Raw genomic sequence first — 16,577 nt, forward strand, 5'->3', positions numbered from 1 at the left:
TACCATGGTAACATTAGACTCCTCAGCTGAAATGACAAATCAATACCATGGTAACATTAGACTCCTCAGCTGAAATGACAAATCAATAACATTAGACTCCTCAACTGAAATGACAAATCAATACCATGGTAACATTAGACTCCTCAACTGAAATGACAAATCAATACCAGGATAACATTAGACTCCTCAGCTGAAATGACAAATCAATACCAGGGCAACATTAGACTCCTCAGCTGAAATTACAAATCAATACCAGGGTAACATTAGACTCCTCAGCTGAAATGACAAATCAATACCAGGGTAACATTAGACTCCTCAGCTGAAATGACAAATCAATACCAGGGTAACATTAGACTCCTCAGCTGAAATGACAAATCAATACCAGGATAACATTAGACTCCTCAGCTGAAATGACAAATCAATAACATGGTAACATTAGACTCCTCAGCTGAAATGACAAATCAATACCAGGGTAACATTAGACTCCTCAGCTGAAATGACAAATCAATACCATGGTAACATTAGACTCCTCAGCTGAAATGACAAATCAATACCATGGTAACATTAGACTCCTCAGCTGAAATGACAAATCAATACCAGGGTAACATTAGACTCCTCAGCTGAAATGACAAATCAATAACATTAGACTCCTCAGCTGAAATGACAAATCAATACCATGGTAACATTAGACTCCTCAGCTGAAATGACAAATCAATACCATGGTAACATTAGACTCCTCAGCTGAAATGACAAATCAATACCATGGTAACATTAGACTCCTCAGCTGAAATGACAAATCAATACCATGGTAACATTAGACTCCTCAGCTGAAATGACAAATCAATAACATGGTAACATTAGACTCCTCAGCTGAAATGACAAATCAATACCAGGGTAACATTAGACTCCTCAGCTGAAATGACAAATCAATACCATGGTAACATTAGACTCCTCAGCTGAAATGACAAATCAATAACATTAGACTCCTCAGCTGAAATGACAAATCAATACCATGGTAACATTAGACTCCTCAGCTGAAATGACAAATCAATACCAGGGTAACATTAGACTCCTCAGCTGAAATGACAAATCAATACCATGGTAACATTAGACTCCTCAGCTGAAATGACAAATCAATAACATGGTAACATTAGACTCCTCAGCTGAAATGACAAATCAATACCATGGTAACATTAGACTCCTCAGCTGAAATGACAAATCAATAACATGGTAACATTAGACTCCTCAGCTGAAATGACAAATCAATACCAGGGTAACATTAGACTCCTCAGCTGAAATGACAAATCAATACCATGGTAACATTAGACTCCTCAGCTGAAATGACAAATCAATAACATTAGACTCCTCAGCTGAAATGACAAATCAATACCAGGGTAACATTAGACTCCTCAGCTGAAATGACAAATCAATACCAGGGTAACATTAGACTCCTCAGCTGAAATGACAAATCAATAACATGGTAACATTAGACTCCTCAGCTGAAATGACAAATCAATACCATGGTAACATTAGACTCCTCAGCTGAAATGACAAATCAATAACATTAGACTCCTCAGCTGAAATGACAAATCAATACCATGGTAACATTAGACTCCTCAGCTGAAATGACAAATCAATACCAGGGTAACATTAGACTCCTCAGCTGAAATGACAAATCAATAACATTAGACTCCTCAGCTGAAATGACAAATCAATACCATGGTAACATTAGACTCCTCAGCTGAAATGACAAATCAATACCATGGTAACATTAGACTCCTCAGCTGAAATGACAAATCAATACCAGGGTAACATTAGACTCCTCAGCTGAAATGACAAATCAATACCAGGGTAACATTAGACTCCTCAGCTGAAATGACAAATCAATACCATGGTAACATTAGACTCCTCAGCTGAAATGACAAATCAATAACATTAGACTCCTCAACTGAAATGGCAAATCAATAACATTAGACTCCTCAACTGAAATGGCAAATCAATAACATTAGACTCCTCAGCTGAAATGGCAAATCAATAACATGGTAACATTAGACTCCTCAACTGAAATGACAAATCAATACCAGGGTAACATTAGACTACTCAGCTGAAATGACAAATCAATAACATTAGACTCCTCAGCTGAAATGACAAATCAATACCATGGTAACATTAGACTCCTCAGCTGAAATGACAAATCAATACCATGGTAACATTAGACTCCTCAGCTGAAATGACAAATCAATACCAGGGTAACATTAGACTCCTCAGCTGAAATGACAAATCAATAACATTAGACTCCTCAGCTGAAATGACAAATCAATACCATGGTAACATTAGACTCCTCAGCTGAAATGACAAATCAATACCATGGTAACATTAGACTCCTCAACTGAAAGGACAAATCAATAACATGGTAACATTAGACTCCTCAGCTGAAATGACAAATCAATACCAGGGTAACATTAGACTCCTCAGCTGAAATGACAAATCAATACCATGGTAACATTAGACTCCTCAGCTGAAATGACAAATCAATACCATGGTAACATTAGACTCCTCAGCTGAAATGACAAATCAATAACATTAGACTCCTCAGCTGAAATGACAAATCAATACCATGGTAACATTAGACTCCTCAGCTGAAATGACAAATCAATACCATGGTAACATTAGACTCCTCAGCTGAAATGACAAATCAATACCAGGGTAACATTAGACTCCTCAGCTGAAATGACAAATCAATACCATGGTAACATTAGACTCCTCAGCTGAAATGACAAATCAATACCATGGTAACATTAGACTCCTCAGCTGAAATGACAAATCAATACCATGGTAACATTAGACTCCTCAGCTGAAATGACAAATCAATACCATGGTAACATTAGACTCCTCAGCTGAAATGACAAATCAATACCATGGTAACATTAGACTCCTCAGCTGAAATGACAAATCAATACCAGGGCAACATTAGACTCCTCAGCTGAAATGATAAATCAATAACATTAGACTCCTCAGCTGAAATGGCAAATCAATAACATGGTAACATTAGACTCCTCAGCTGAAATGACAAATCAATACCAGGGCAACATTAGACTCCTCAGCTGAAATGATAAATCAATAACATTAGACTCCTCAGCTGAAATGACAAATCAATACCAGGGTAACATTAGACTCCTCAGCTGAAATGACAAATCAATAACATTAGACTCCTCAGCTGAAATGGCAAATCAATAACATGGTAACATTAGACTCCTCAGCTGAAATGGCAAATCAATACCATTAGACTCCTCAGCTGAAATGGCAAATCAATAACATGGTAACATTAGACTCCTCAGCTGAAATGGCAAATCAATAACATGGTAACATTAGACTCCTCAGCTGAAATGACAAATCAATACCATGGTAACATTAGACTCCTCAACTGAAATGACAAATCAATACCAGGGTAACATTAGACTCCTCAGCTGAAATGACAAATCAATAACATTAGACTCCTCAGCTGAAATGACAAATCAATACCAGGATAACATTAGACTCCTCAGCTGAAATGACAAATCAATACCATGGTAACATTAGACTCCTCAGCTGAAATGACAAATCAATACCAGGGTAACATTAGACTCCTCAGCTGAAATGACAAATCAATAACATTAGACTCCTCAGCTGAAATGACACATCAATAACATTAGACTCCTCAGCTGAAATGACAAATCAATAACATGGTAACATTAGACTCCTCAGCTGAAATGACAAATCAATAACATGGTAACATTAGACTCCTCAGCTGAAATGACAAATCAATACCAGGGTAACATTAGACTCCTCAGCTGAAATGACAAATCAATAACATGGTAACATTAGACTCCTCAGCTGAAATGACAAATCAATACCATGGTAACATTAGACTCCTCAGCTGAAATGACAAATCAATACCAGGGTAACATTAGACTCCTCAGCTGAAATGACAAATCAATACCATGGTAACATTAGACTCCTCAGCTGAAATGACAAATCAATACCATGGTAACATTAGACTCCTCAGCTGAAATGACAAATCAATACCAGGGTAACATTAGACTCCTCAGCTGAAATGACAAATCAATACCAGGGTAACATTAGACTCCTCAGCTGAAATGACAAATCAATACCAGGGTAACATTAGACTCCTCAGCTGAAATGACAAATCAATAACATTAGACTCCTCAGCTGAAATGACAAATCAATACCAGGGTAACATTAGACTCCTCAGCTGAAATGACAAATCAATACCATGGTAACATTAGACTCCTCAGCTGAAATGACAAATCAATACCATGGTAACATTAGACTCCTCAGCTGAAATGACAAATCAATACCAGGGTAACATTAGACTCCTCAGCTGAAATGACAAATCAATACCATGGTAACATTAGACTCCTCAGCTGAAATGACAAATCAATAACATTAGACTCTCCTCAGCTGAAATGACAAATCAATAACAGGGTAACATTAGACTCCTCAACTGAAATGACAAATCAATACCATGGTAACATTAGACTCCTCAGCTGAAATGACAAATCAATACCATGGTAACATTAGACTCCTCAGCTGAAATGACAAATCAATACCATGGTAACATTAGACTCCTCAGCTGAAATGACAAATCAATAACATGGTAACATTAGACTCCTCAGCTGAAATGACAAATCAATAACATTAGACTCCTCAACTGAAATGACAAATCAATACCATGGTAACATTAGACTCCTCAGCTGAAATGACAAATCAATACCAGGGTAACATTAGACTCCTCAGCTGAAATGACAAATCAATAACATTAGACTCCTCAGCTGAAATGACAAATCAATAACATTAGACTCCTCAGCTGAAATGACAAATCAATACCATGGTAACATTAGACTCCTCAGCTGAAATGACAAATCAATACCATGGTAACATTAGACTCCTCAGCTGAAATGACAAATCAATACCAGGGTAACATTAGACTCCTCAGCTGAAATGACAAATCAATACCAGGGTAACATTAGACTCCTCAGCTGAAATGACAAATCAATACCATGGTAACATTAGACTCCTCAGCTGAAATGACAAATCAATAACATGGTAACATTAGACTCCTCAGCTGAAATGACAAATCAATACCAGGGTAACATTAGACTCCTCAGCTGAAATGACAAATCAATAACATTAGACTCCTCAACTGAAATGACAAATCAATACCATGGTAACATTAGACTCCTCAGCTGAAATGACAAATCAATACCATGGTAACATTAGACTCCTCAGCTGAAATGACAAATCAATAACATGGTAACATTAGACTCCTCAGCTGAAATGACAAATCAATACCAGGGTAACATTAGACTCCTCAGCTGAAATGACAAATCAATAACATTAGACTCCTCAGCTGAAATGACAAATCAATACCATGGTAACATTAGACTCCTCAGCTGAAATGACAAATCAATACCAGGGTAACATTAGACTCCTCAGCTGAAATGACAAATCAATAACATGGTAACATTAGACTCCTCAGCTGAAATGACAAATCAATACCAGGGTAACATTAGACTCCTCAGCTGAAATGACAAATCAATAACATTAGACTCCTCAGCTGAAATGACAAATCAATAACATTAGACTCCTCAGCTGAAATGACAAATCAATACCATGGTAACATTAGACTCCTCAGCTGAAATGACAAATCAATACCATGGTAACATTAGACTCCTCAGCTGAAATGACAAATCAATAACATGGTAACATTAGACTCCTCAGCTGAAATGACAAATCAATAACATTAGACTCCTCAGCTGAAATGACAAATCAATAACATGGTAACATTAGACTCCTCAGCTGAAATGACAAATCAATACCATGGTAACATTAGACTCCTCAGCTGAAATGACAAATCAATACCAGGGTAACATTAGACTCCTCAGCTGAAATGACAAATCAATAACATGGTAACATTAGACTCCTCAGCTGAAATGACAAATCAATACCATGGTAACATTAGACTCCTCAGCTGAAATGACAAATCAATACCAGGGTAACATTAGACTCCTCAGCTGAAATGACAAATCAATAACATGGTAACATTAGACTCCTCAGCTGAAATGACAAATCAATACCATGGTAACATTAGACTCCTCAGCTGAAATGACAAATCAATAACAGGGTAACATTAGACTCCTCAGCTGAAATGACAAATCAATACCAGGGTAACATTAGACTCCTCAGCTGAAATGACAAATCAATACCATGGTAACATTAGACTCCTCAGCTGAAATGACAAATCAATAACATTAGACTCCTCAGCTGAAATGACAAATCAATACCAGGGTAACATTAGACTCCTCAGCTGAAATGACAAATCAATACCATGGTAACATTAGACTCCTCAGCTGAAATGACAAATCAATACCATGGTAACATTAGACTCCTCAGCTGAAATGACAAATCAATACCATGGTAACATTAGACTCCTCAGCTGAAATGACAAATCAATACCATGGTAACATTAGACTCCTCAGCTGAAATGACAAATCAATAACATTAGACTCCTCAGCTGAAATGACAAATCAATAACATGGTAACATTAGACTCCTCAACTGAAATGACAAATCAATACCATGGTAACATTAGACTCCTCAGCTGAAATGACAAATCAATACCATGGTAACATTAGACTCCTCAGCTGAAATGACAAATCAATACCATGGTAACATTAGACTCCTCAGCTGAAATGACAAATCAATAACATTAGACTCCTCAACTGAAATGACAAATCAATACCATGGTAACATTAGACTCCTCAGCTGAAATGACAAATCAATACCAGGGTAACATTAGACTCCTCAGCTGAAATGACAAATCAATAACATTAGACTCCTCAGCTGAAATGACAAATCAATAACATTAGACTCCTCAGCTGAAATGACAAATCAATACCATGGTAACATTAGACTCCTCAGCTGAAATGACAAATCAATACCATGGTAACATTAGACTCCTCAGCTGAAATGACAAATCAATACCATGGTAACATTAGACTCCTCAGCTGAAATGACAAATCAATACCAGGGTAACATTAGACTCCTCAGCTGAAATGACAAATCAATACCATGGTAACATTAGACTCCTCAGCTGAAATGACAAATCAATAACATGGTAACATTAGACTCCTCAGCTGAAATGACAAATCAATACCAGGGTAACATTAGACTCCTCAGCTGAAATGACAAATCAATAACATTAGACTCCTCAACTGAAATGACAAATCAATACCATGGTAACATTAGACTCCTCAGCTGAAATGACAAATCAATACCATGGTAACATTAGACTCCTCAGCTGAAATGACAAATCAATAACATGGTAACATTAGACTCCTCAGCTGAAATGACAAATCAATACCAGGGTAACATTAGACTCCTCAGCTGAAATGACAAATCAATAACATTAGACTCCTCAGCTGAAATGACAAATCAATACCATGGTAACATTAGACTCCTCAGCTGAAATGACAAATCAATACCATGGTAACATTAGACTCCTCAGCTGAAATGACAAATCAATAACATGGTAACATTAGACTCCTCAGCTGAAATGACAAATCAATACCAGGGTAACATTAGCCTCCTCAGCTGAAATGACAAATCAATAACATTAGACTCCTCAGCTGAAATGACAAATCAATACCATGGTAACATTAGACTCCTCAGCTGAAATGACAAATCAATACCATGGTAACATTAGACTCCTCAACTGAAATGACAAATCAATACCAGGGTAACATTAGACTCCTCAGCTGAAATGACAAATCAATAACATGGTAACATTAGACTCCTCAGCTGAAATGACAAATCAATACCAGGGTAACATTAGACTCCTCAACTGAAATGACAAATCAATAACATTAGACTCCTCAACTGAAATGACAAATCAATACCATGGTAACATTAGACTCCTCAACTGAAATGACAAATCAATACCAGGGTAACATTAGACTCCTCAACTGAAATCACAAATCAATACCAGGGCAACATTAGACTCCTCAGCTGAAATGACAAATCAATAACATTAGACTCCTCAGCTGAAATGACAAATCAATACCAGGATAACATTAGACTCCTCAGCTGAAATGACAAATCAATAACATTAGACTCCTCAGCTGAAATGACAAATCAATAACATTAGACTCCTCAGCTGAAATGACAAATCAATACCATGGTAACATTAGACTCCTCAGCTGAAATGACAAATCAATAACATGGTAACATTAGACTCCTCAGCTGAAATGACAAATCAATACCAGGGTAACATTAGACTCCTCAGCTGAAATGACAAATCAATACCATGGTAACATTAGACTCCTCAGCTGAAATGACAAATCAATACCATGGTAACATTAGACTCCTCAGCTGAAATGACAAATCAATACCATGGTAACATTAGACTCCTCAGCTGAAATGACAAATCAATAACATGGTAACATTAGACTCCTCAGCTGAAATGACAAATCAATACCAGGGTAACATTAGACTCCTCAGCTGAAATGACAAATCAATAACATTAGACTCCTCAACTGAAATGACAAATCAATACCATGGTAACATTAGACTCCTCAGCTGAAATGACAAATCAATACCATGGTAACATTAGACTCCTCAGCTGAAATGACAAATCAATAACATGGTAACATTAGACTCCTCAGCTGAAATGACAAATCAATACCAGGGTAACATTAGACTCCTCAGCTGAAATGACAAATCAATAACATTAGACTCCTCAGCTGAAATGACAAATCAATACCATGGTAACATTAGACTCCTCAGCTGAAATGACAAATCAATACCATGGTAACATTAGACTCCTCAGCTGAAATGACAAATCAATAACATGGTAACATTAGACTCCTCAGCTGAAATGACAAATCAATACCAGGGTAACATTAGACTCCTCAGCTGAAATGACAAATCAATAACATTAGACTCCTCAGCTGAAATGACAAATCAATACCATGGTAACATTAGACTCCTCAGCTGAAATGACAAATCAATACCATGGTAACATTAGACTCCTCAGCTGAAATGACAAATCAATACCATGGTAACATTAGACTCCTCAGCTGAAATGACAAATCAATACCATGGTAACATTAGACTCCTCAGCTGAAATGACAAATCAATACCAGGGTAACATTAGACTCCTCAGCTGAAATGACAAATCAATACCATGGTAACATTAGACTCCTCAGCTGAAATGACAAATCAATAACAATCAATGACATTAGACTCCTCAGCTGAAATGACAAATCAACATTGACTGAAATGACAAATCAATACCATGGTAACATTAGACTCCTCAGCTGAAATGACAAATCAATACCATGGTAACATTAGACTCCTCAACTGAAATGACAAATCAATACCATGGTAACATTAGACTCCTCAGCTGAAATGACAAATCAATAACATTAGACTCCTCAGCTGAAATGACAAATCAATACCAGGGTAACATTAGACTCCTCAGCTGAAATGACAAATCAATAACATTAGACTCCTCAGCTGAAATGACAAATCAATAACATGGTAACATTAGACTCCTCAGCTGAAATGACAAATCAATACCAGGGTAACATTAGACTCCTCAGCTGAAATGACAAATCAATAACATGGTAACATTAGACTCCTCAGCTGAAATGACAAATCAATAACATTAGACTCCTCAGCTGAAATGACAAATCAATAACATTAGACTCCTCAGCTGAAATGACAAATCTGATCTGGGGTCAGTTATCTGACAACACAGAACAACAGGTATTACCATACAACCAGCTGATTCTGATCTGGGGTCAGTTATCTGACAACACAGAACAACAGGTATTACCATACGACCAGCTGATTCTGATCTGGGGTCAGTTATCTGACAACACAGAGCAACAGGTATTACCATACGACCAGCTGATTCTGATCTGGGGTCAGTTATCTGACAACACAGAGCAACAGGTATTACCATACGACCAGCTGATTCTGATCTGGGGTCAGTTATCTGACAACACAGAGCAACAGGTATTACCATACGACCAGCTGATTCTGATCTGGGGTCAGTTATCTGACAACACAAAGCAACAAGTATTACCATACGACCAGCTGATTCTGATCTGGGGTCAGTTATCTGACAACACAGAACAACAGGTATTACCATACAACCAGCTGATTCTGATCTGGGATCAGTTATCTGACAACACAGAGCAACAGGTATTACCATACGACCAGCTGATTCTGATCTGGGGTCAGTTATCTGACAACACAGAACAACAGGTATTACCATACAACCAGCTGATTCTGATCTGGGATCAGTTATCTGACAACACAGAACAACAGGTATTACATTTACATTTACATTTACATTTAAGTCATTTAGCAGACGCTCTTATCCAGAGCGACTTACAAATTGGCGCATACACCTTATGACATCCAGTGGAACAGCCACTTGCATCTAAATCTTTTTTGGGGGGTGAGAAGGATTACTTACCCTTACTTACCCTATCCTAGGTATTCCTTGAAGAGGTGGGGTTTCAGGTGTCTCCGGAAGGTGGTGATTGACTCCGCTGTCCTGGCGTCGTGAGGGAGTTTGTTCCACCATTGGGGGCCAGAGCAGCGAACAGTTTTGACTGGGCTGAGCGGGAACTGTACTTCCTCAGTGGTAGGGAGGCGAGCAGGCCAGAGGTGGATGAACGCAGTGCCCTTGTTTGGGTGTAGGGCCTGATCAGAGCCTGGAGGTACTGAGGTGCCGTTCCCTCACAGCTCCGTAGGCAAGCACCATGGTCTTGTAGCGGATGCGAGCTTCAACTGGAAGCCAGTGGAGAGAGCGGAGGAGCGGGGTGACGTGAGAGAACTTGGGAAGGTTGAACACCAGACGGGCTGCGGCGTTCTGGATGAGTTGTAGGGGTTTAATGGCACAGGCAGGGAGCCCAGCCAACAGCGAGTTGCAGTAATCAAGACGGGAGATGACAAGTGCCTGGATTAGGACCTCCGCCGCTTCCTGTGTGAGGCAGGGTCGTACTCTGCGGATGTTGTAGAGCATGAACCTACAGGAACGGGACACCGCCTTGATGTTAGTTGAGAACGTCAGGGTGTTGTCCAGGATCACGCCAAGGTTCTTAGCGCTCTGGGAGGAGGACACAATGGAGTTGTCAACCGTGATGGCGAGATCATGGAACGGGCAGTCCTTCCCCGGGAGGAAGAGGAGCTCCGTCTTGCTGAGGTTCAGCTTGAGGTGGTGATCCGTCATCCACACTGATATGTCTGCCAGACATGCAGAGATGCGATTCGCCACCTGATCATCAGAAGGGGGAAAGGAGAAGATTAATTGTGTGTCGTCTGCATAGCAATGATAGGAGAGACCATGTGAGGTTATGACAGAGCCAAGTGACTTGGTGTATAGCGAGAATAAGAGAGGGCCTAGAACAGAGCCCTGGGGGACACCAGTGGTGAGAGCGCGTGGTGAGGAGACAGATTCTCGCCACGCCACCTGGTAGGAGCGACCTGTCAGGTAGGACGCAATCCAAGCGTGGGCCGCGCCGGAGATGCCCAACTCGGAGAGGGTGGAGAGGAGGATCTGATGGTTCACAGTATCGAAGGCAGCCGATAGGTCTAGAAGGATGAGAGCAGAGAAGAGAGAGTTAGCTTTAGCAGTGCGGAGCGCCTCCGTGATACAGAGAAGAGCAGTCTCAGTTGAATGACTAGTCTTGAAACCTGACTGATTTGGATCAAGAAGGTCATTCTGAGAGAGATAGCGGTAGAGCTGGCCAAGGACGGCACGCTCAAGAGTTTTGGAGAGAAAAGAGAGAAGGGATACTGGTCTGTAGTTGTTGACATCGGAGGGATCGAGTGTAGGTTTTTTCAGAAGGGGTGCAACTCTCGCTCTCTTGAAGACGGGAGGGACGTAGCCAGCGGTCAGGGATGAGTTGATGAGCGAGGTGAGGTAAGGGAGAAGGTCTCCGGAAATGGTCTGGAGAAGAGAGGAGGGGATAGGGTCAAGCGGGCAGGTTGTTGGGCGGCCGGCCGTCACAAGACGCGAGATTTCATCTGGAGAGAGAGGGGAGAAAGAGGTCAGAGCATAGGGTAGGGCAGTGTGAGCAGAACCAGCGGTGTCGTTTGACTTAGCAAACGAGGATCGGATGTCGTCGACCTTCTTTTCAAAATGGTTGACGAAGTCATCTGCAGAGAGGGAGGAGGGGAGGGGGGAGGATTCAGGAGGGAGGAGAAGGTGGCAAAGAGCTTCCTAGGGTTAGAGGCAGATGCTTGGAATTTAGAATGGTAGAAAGTGGCTTTAGCAGCAGAGACAGAGGAGGAAAATGTAGAGAGGAGGGAGTGAAAGGATGCCAGGTCCGCAGGGAGGCGAGTTTTCCTCCATTTCCGCTCGGCTGCCCGGAGCCCTGTTCTGTGAGCTCGCAAGGAGTCGTCGAGCCACGGAGCGGGAGGGGAGGACCGAGCCGGCCTGGAGGATAGGGGACATAGGGAGTCAAAGGATGCAGTAAGGGAGGAGAGGAGGGTTGAGGAGGCAGAATCAGGAGATAGGTTGGAGAAAGTTTGAGCAGAGGGAAGAGATGATAGGATGGAAGAGGAGAGAGTAGCGGGGGAGAGAGAGCGAAGGTTGGGACGGCGCGATACCATCCGAGTAGGGGCAGTGTGGGAAGTGTTGGATGAGAGCGAGAGGGAAAAGGATACAAGGTAGTGGTCGGAGACTTGGAGGGAGTTGCAATGAGGTTAGTGGAAGAACAGCATCTAGTAAAGATGAGGTCAAGCGTATTGCCTGCCTTGTGAGTAGGGGGAAGGTGAGAGGGTGAGGTCAAAAGAGGAGAGGAGTGGAAAGAAGGAGGCAGAGAGGAATGAGTCAAAGGTAGACGTGGGGAGGTTAAAGTCGCCCAGAACTGTGAGAGGTGAGCCGTCCTCAGGAAAGGAGCTTATCAAGGCATCAAGCTCATTGATGAACTCTCCGAGGGAACCTGGAGGGCGATAAATGATAAGGATGTTAAGCTTGAAAGGGCTGGTAACTGTGACAGCATGGAATTCAAAGGAGGCGATAGACAGATGGGTAAGGGGAGAAAGAGAGAAAGACCACTTGGGAGAGATGAGGATCCCGGTGCCACCACCCCGCTGACCAGAAGCTCTCGGGGTGTGCGAGAACACGTGGGCGGACGAGGAGAGAGCAGTAGGAGTAGCAGTGTTATCTGTGGTGATCCATGTTTCCGTCAGTGCCAAGAAGTCAAGGGACTGGAGGGAGGCATAGGCTGAGATGAACTCTGCCTTGTTGGCCGCAGATCGGCAGTTCCAGAGGCTACCGGAGACCTGGAACTCCACGTGGGTCGTACGCGCTGGGACCACCAGATTAGGGTGGTCGCGGCCACGCGGTGTGGAGCGTTTGTATGGTCTGTGCAGAGAGGAGAGAACAGGGATAGACAGACACATAGTTGACAGGCTACAGAAAAGGCTACGCTAATGCAAGGAAATTGAATGACAAGTGGACTACACGTCTCGAATGTTCAGAAAGTTAGCTTACGTAGCAAGAGTCTTATTGACTAAAATGATTAAAATGATACAGTACTGCTAAAGTAGGCTAGCTGGCAGTGGCTGCGTTGTTGACACTACACTAATCAAGTCGTTCCGTTGAGTGTAATAGTTTCTACAGTGCTGCTAATCGGGGCTAGCTGGCTAGCTAGCAGTGTTGTTTACGTTACGTTGCGTTAAAAGAACGACAATAGCTGGCTAGCTAACCTAGAAAATCGCTCTAGACTACACAATTATCTTTGATACAAAGACGGCTACGATCAAACAAATCAAACCGTTGTACTGTAATGAAATGAAATAAATGTGATACTACCTGTGAATGCGACCGGGTTGTTGAGTCCTATTCGGTAGACGTTGGCTAGCTGTCGGCTAGCTGTTGGCTAGTTGTTGGCTAGCTGTTGGCTAGCTAGCAGAGTCTCTGTGGAGCGAAGCGGAATGCGACCGGGTTGTTGTTGGCTGGCTGTTAGCTGTTAGCTGTTGGCTAGCTAGCAGAGTCTCCTACGTTAAGGACGACAAATAGCTGGCTAGCGAACCTCAGTGAATTAAGATAATCACTCCAAGGCTACACACACTAAACTACACAATTATCTTGGAAACAAAGACAGCTATGTAGCTAGCTAACACTTGATTAATCAAGTCGTACAGTTGAGTGAATAGCACTACAGTGATGCTAATCTGTGTGCGTTAGCTAGCGCTTGCTAGCTCCTGGGCGAATAGCAGTGAAGGCTACGTTAGGGCGACGAAATACGATAATTATGCAATTATCTCTGATACAAGGACGGCTATGTAGCTAGCTAAGAAGAATTGCTAAGATTAGACAAATCAACCGTTGTACTATAATGAAATGTAATGAAAATGTTATACAACCTGCAGAGCGAAGTGCGAATGCGACCGCTCGCTCCAACCCGGAACCAGCAGATTACCATACGACCAGCTGATTCTGATCTGGGGTCAGTTATCTGACAACACAGAGCAACAGGTATTACCATACGACCACCTGATTCTGATCTGGGGTCAGTTATCTGACAACACAGAACAACAGGTATTACCATACGACCAGCTGATTCTGATCTGGGATCAGTTATCTGACAACACAGAACAACAGGTATTACCATACGACCAGCTGACTCTGATCTGGGGTCAGTTATCTGACAACACAGAGCAACAGGTATTACCATACGACCAGCTGATTCTGATCTGGGGTCAGTTATCTGACAACACAGAGCAACAGGTATTACCATATTCTGACCAGCTGATTCTGATCTGATCTGGGATCAGTTATCTGACAACACAGAGCAACAGGTATTACCACCAGCTGATTCTGATCTGGGATCAGTTATCTGACAACACAGAGCAACAGGTATTACCATACGACCAGCTGATTCTGATCTGGGATCAGTTATCTGACAACACAGAACAACAGGTATTACCATACGACCAGCTGATTCTGATCTGGGGTCAGTTATCTGACAACACAGAGCAACAGGTATTACCATACGACCAGCTGATTCTGATCTGGGGTCAGTTATCTGACAGAGCAACACTGGAGGAAGGGAGCGGAGGGAGGGAGGGCCAGACAGATGGAGGAGGAGGGGTAGATTGGACCAAATGAAGCCCAGGGAGAAACTGACACTCAGTAAAGGTTAAACAGGCCACAGAAATGCCATCAAAATGCCACTTCAACAGGACTTGACCTTTTGGGGGCTTTCATCACATATAAAACTATAGGAAAACCAAACGTCTGTGCTGTGTGTGTGTGTGTGTGTGTGTGTGTGTGTGTGTGTGTGTGTGTGTGTGTGTGTGTGTGTGTGTGTGTGTGTGTGTGTGTGTGTGTGTGTGTGTGTGTGTGTGTGTGTGGGTGGGGTGGGGGGTCAATCCCTGTTGAGAAGGTGAAAACATATCTTTGATCTGTTACAACCAAGAGGTCTGTTGATAAACAGCTTTAATCCTGTCTGTTGATAAACAGCTTTAATCATGTCTGTTCCTGCTGGTAGAGGTCTGTTGATAAACAGCTTTAATCCTGTCTGTTCCTGCTGGTAGAGGTCTGTTGATAAACAGCTTTAATCATGTCTGTTCCTGCTGGTAGAGGTCTGTTGATAAACAGCTTTAATCATGTCTGTTCCTGCTGGTAGAGGTCTGTTGATAAACAGCTTTAATCATGTCTGTTCCTGCTGGTAGAGGTCTGTTGATAAACAGCTTTAATCATGTCTGTTCCTGCTGGTAGAGGTCTGTTGATAAACAGCTTTAATCATGTCTGTTCCTGCTGGTAGAGGTCTGTTGATAAACAGCTTTAATCATGTCTGTTCCTGCTGGTAGAGGTCTGTTGATAAACAGCTTTAATCATGTCTGTTCCTGCTGGTAGAGGTCTGTTGATAAACAGCTTTAATCATGTCTGTTCCTGCTGGTAGAGGTCTGTTGATAAACAGCTTTAATCATGTCTGTTCCTGCTGGTAGAGGTCTGTTGATAAACAGCTTTAATCATGTCTGTCTGTTGATAAACAGCTTTAATCATGTCTGTTCCTGCTGGTAGAGGTCTGTTGATAAACAGCTTTAATCATGTCTGTTCCTGCTGGTAGAGGTCTGTTGATAAACAGCTTTAATCATGTCTGTTCCTGCTGGTAGAGGTCTGTTGATAAACAGCTTTAATCATGTCTGTTCCTGATAAACAGCTTTAATCATGTCTGTTCCTGCTGGTAGAGGTCTGTTGATAAACAGCTTTAATCATGTCTGTTCCTGCTGGTAGAGGTCTGTTGATAAACAGCTTTAATCATGTCTGTTCCTGCTGGTAGAGGTCTGTTGATAAACAGCTTTAATCATGTCTGTTCCTGCTGGTAGAGGTCTGTTGATAAACAGCTTTAATCATGTCTGTTCCTGCTGGTAGAGGTCTGTTGATAAACAGCTTTAATCACGTCTGTTCCTGCTGCTAGAGGTCTGTTGATAAACAGCTTTAATCCTGTCTGTTGATAAACAGCTTTAATCATGTCTGTTCCTGCT

General features: G+C 41.6%; 1 protein-coding gene across 1 annotated transcript in view; it reads left to right on the forward strand.

Annotated features, from left to right (window-relative positions):
• Positions 1-16,577, forward strand: part of gpc6a (glypican 6a) — a gene marked incomplete at its 5' end in the record, with an annotated part of 506,463 nt that overhangs the window by 43,816 nt on the left and 446,070 nt on the right. The gene's annotated exons all lie outside the window — the stretch shown is intronic.

The sequence above is a fragment of the Oncorhynchus keta genome, unplaced genomic scaffold, assembly GCF_023373465.1.
Source record: "Oncorhynchus keta strain PuntledgeMale-10-30-2019 unplaced genomic scaffold, Oket_V2 Un_scaffold_1547_pilon_pilon, whole genome shotgun sequence".
Taxonomy (NCBI): Eukaryota; Metazoa; Chordata; class Actinopteri; order Salmoniformes; family Salmonidae; genus Oncorhynchus; species Oncorhynchus keta.